Source organism: Eucalyptus grandis, chromosome 10 (genome assembly GCF_016545825.1).
Source record: "Eucalyptus grandis isolate ANBG69807.140 chromosome 10, ASM1654582v1, whole genome shotgun sequence".
Lineage (NCBI taxonomy): Eukaryota > Viridiplantae > Streptophyta > Magnoliopsida > Myrtales > Myrtaceae > Eucalyptus > Eucalyptus grandis.
Genome location: NC_052621.1, coordinates 31,712,743 through 31,716,939, shown reverse-complemented (window position 1 = coordinate 31,716,939; position 4,197 = coordinate 31,712,743).

Here is a 4,197-nt window from a genome sequence, read left to right as displayed (position 1 = left end):
ACATGGTATGTGTTGTGTTAAAGAAATCAAATGTGTTGTGAACAAGTAAAGGACTAAGTGCTACACGACAACGAAATTTCGTGTGAGTCACCTCTAGGGCTTTGTAGTCAAGGGCTAAGTGCTACATGGTGACTTAAGTCACATGGGAGCCACCTCTAGGGCCTTGCACTACCGACATGCATAGTAAAGGACTAAGTGCTACACGATAACGTAACTTCGTGGGAGCCACCTCTAGGGCCTTGTACTATCGCTATATGTGGTCAAGGGCTAAGTGCTACACGATAACGCAATTTCGTGGGAGTCACCTCTAGGGCCTTGAGTTTGGATATTGACCGGGAAATGAACCATTGATATGAGATAGGATGAGCCCAATTATTGAACAAAATTGGTGATGCTGATTTTGTTATTATGGACGAATGAGAAATTTTGGTATTTGATATAGCTAGGTTGAGGTAACTTATAACGCATTTTGTTTATCATATTTTTGTTTGGCAATAATGAGTAATGTCTTGAGTTTTAAATATGGATGTGGAAGTTTGATATGCTTTTATGGTACGTGCTACTCATTGAGCTTGTGGTTGCTCACCCCTCTATTTCCAAACCTTTTCAGGTCCTTTGGTTAGCAGCTAGTAGGTCAAAGAGTGCTATCGATGGGGACCTTTGGAGGTAGACTTTTGGTATGGTTTGAGGCTGCATTCTTTAGGTGGAAGGACGGCCGTGTACCCCCCATCCTTGTAGGGTTTTGGGGTGTGACACCTACTTTATGGGAAGAGTAGCATAGAATTCCCTTATAGATGAAGTGATACAATGGAGATTACAAGCACACTTGAATTTTTAAAATACTTCTAGTGTTTCTCGGTCCTTAATTACCCCAAACGACTTATACAGTGTTTAGCCCTCACAATTCCTCACAAATAATTTTTCAATCGTACAAATGAATTCACTAAATATTAACATAAGACTTTCATGACTTTGAACACTTGAGATGTAATTTATGAGCAAGCCATACAATTGATTGTCCTAATTAGAAACTATTATTGGATACTCTTCACCAAAAACAAATAGAAAACCTACTTGAATTGGGCTTTTTTACTTGAATCAGGCTTCTTCAGGAGCTCAAACTCAAGTTATATTCTCAACAAAAATAAATAGAGATGTGCATGGAATCTCTTCTAGTGGGGGCAATATCACTTTAATAAATATCTTATTTGAATCATAACTCCTCAATTCATCTATGATATTTGAGCTCGTCACTGCAATCTTATCCACGTGTCAAGTTCATATGATGTGGTACGCAGTAAAATGCCAAAAGCAATAAATTGATCATTAAATTTGATCACCGACAAATATTGTCAAATCTTGGAAAAGGTCAAGCTGGTCCTAGGATTGATTGTGAGACGTCATTGGACCACGAGCTTTTTTCTTTAAGAATAGACAAGATAATTACTTCCATTTTTGCACACCCTTTGTTTTGTCAAAAAAAGAAGTCAATGGGTCCTAAATTTGGGGAAATGAGGCAGAAGAACAGCCCAAGTGCCATAACTTGGCACGGGAGGACACTTAAGTGCCATAACTTCAAAACGGTACACTTAAGTGTCAGTTTCGAAGTTAAATGGAACACTTAGATGCCACTCGACGAAAATTTAGCCAAATGGGTGACGTGGCAATTTTCCGACAACTTCGACACAAAACGACGCCGTTTTTTGTATGCTTGATGTGGCGAAAAAAAAACGCAAAAATGACGTTGTTTTGTGTCGATATGTAAATAATTAATATAAAAATTAATTAAATTAAATTAAAAATTAATTTTATTTAAAATATTCTAAAAATAAAAAACTTAAAATTTCGAAAACTCAAAATCTTAAAAACTTAAAATTTAAAATTTAAAAACTTAAAAATTTAAAATTTTAAAATTTTAAATAAATTAAATTTAAATAACTTAAAAATTTAAATTTTAAATTTTAAAAACTTAAATTAAAAAAAAAAAAACTTAAAAAACTTAAAATTTTAAAAAATTAAAATTAAAAAAAAAACTTAACATTTTAAAAAATTAAAATTTTAAAAACTTAATATTTAAAATTTACAAAACTTAAAATTTAAAAACTTAAAATTTAAAAAACTTAAAATTTAAAAAACTTAAAATTTAAAAAAATTAACTTTAAATAACTTAAAATTTAAAAATTTAAATTTAAAAAAAAAACTTAAAATTTAAATAAAAATTTAAAAATTTAAAAAAGGGGGCCAAAGGCCCGCTGAGGTGGCAATTTTAATATTTTTTAATTTTAAGGTTTTTAAATTTTAAGTTTTTTAATTTTAATTTTTTTAATTTTAGGTTTTTAAAATTTTAATTTTTTAATATTAATTTTTTAAATATTAATTTTTAAAATTTTGAATTTTTTTAATTTGAAGTTTTTTAAATTTAAGTTTTTTAAATTTTAAGTTTTTAAAATTTGAAGCTTTTTAAAATTTAAGTTTTTTAATTTGAAGTTTTTTTAATTTTAATTTTTTTAAATTTTAAGTTTTTAAAATTTTAAGTTTTTTTTAATTGTAAGTTTTTTTAATTTTTAAGTTTTTTTAATTTTAATTTTTAAAATTTTAAGTTTTTTTAAATTTTAGAATATTTTAAATAAAATTAAGTTTTAATTTAATTTAATTAATTTTTATATTAATTATTTACACATCGGATATAAAACGACGTCGTTTTGCATTTTCTCGCCATGTCTACATGCAAAACGGCGTCGTTTTGTGTCCAACTCGCCGGAAAATTGCCACGTCACCCATTTGGCTGAAGTGGCACTTAAGTATTCCACTTTACTCCAAAATTAGCACTTAAGTGTACCGTTTTCTAAGTTATAGCACTTACGTGTCCTCCCGTGCCAAGTTATGACACTCCAGGTGTCCCAAACTCAGGGAAAGGATGTTGTTCCTTTGCCCAAATATAAGAAAAGCACTGCAATAATGAAAGAGATTTGTTTTGCCAAAAACAGAAGTTTGTGGGTCCTAAATGTAGGGAAAGGATGTTTGTCCTTTGCCCAAATATAAGAAAAGCACTGCAATAATGAAAGAGATTGTAACGTCTGACATGCCTTTAGGTGAGGAGATAGCCTCTCCGAGTAAAATTACCATCCTGCCTTTGTTTTAAGCAAACCCTAGATCTTGTCACTTCTTTTCTAAGCTTCCCGTCGGATTCAGCAAATCAAGCCCACCCACATTATGATTCCTTAAACGATTCGATGGTTGTAAGAAGGGAAGCTATGGTCCAGTGTTTATCATCGGCACCGCGGCCTGTCTTATTTGACAGCTCAAAGTAGCCACGTATTATTGTAAAACTATTTCGTTTGAACACCATCGGCTGTGGTGGCTCCACTGGATAGGCTCCAAACCTCCAAACAGGAGGTTTAGAGTTCGAAGCTCCTACAACGCAAGTTGCAGGGAGGCTGGCGGATCATTAGGCGATTTAAGCGTAGCGCCCTGGTGGTGGGTCCTAGGCTAGCGTCACCTGGGGGTTTACATGGCGGCTGTCGGCCAAAGCGATTCCTCCAGCATAAAAAAAAACAAAAAAAAAAAAAAAAAAAAAAACTATTTCGTTTGAACTTTGGGATGTAAAATTCAAGGGTATCCTTAGGGATGAGGAAAAAAAAAAGAACTCTCTCCAATTGGAGAGACAGGGCGTGAGGGCACTAGTATATTAAAATAAAGAATGTATCTAGGCTAGGCAACGGATTACCGAACTACAGTTAGAAGCTCCTGTCAAAAGCTTGCTTTATACTAATTAAACCTGTTATTCGCACAATGTCTAGAATCGGTACGTCTAATCAATACCCCAGTTATAACTGAAGGCCATCCATTATGGATTTGGGAGTAGAAGCCCATCCGATAGCTTAGTGATCCCAATTGTTGTTACACTTTGAAAATTGTAGGTTCTCTGATCCTTCGAATGATGATTTCATTGGATTGGATATGACTCTAGCCACACAAAAAAACATGTTAACCTCGTGGACTAGAGCTTAGAGACAAGACGAATCTTGACGAGTAATCCCATACAAAGAGACTATGCAATTCTTTATGTGAGAAGTCAAATATGTACTGTGTAGCAGTTTAATTTACACACGCATCCGTAACATTGCTAAGCTAACTATTTATCCAAATTTTAGCAAGAAACAGAAAACCTGCTAGGTGATGATTCGCTTCATTGGA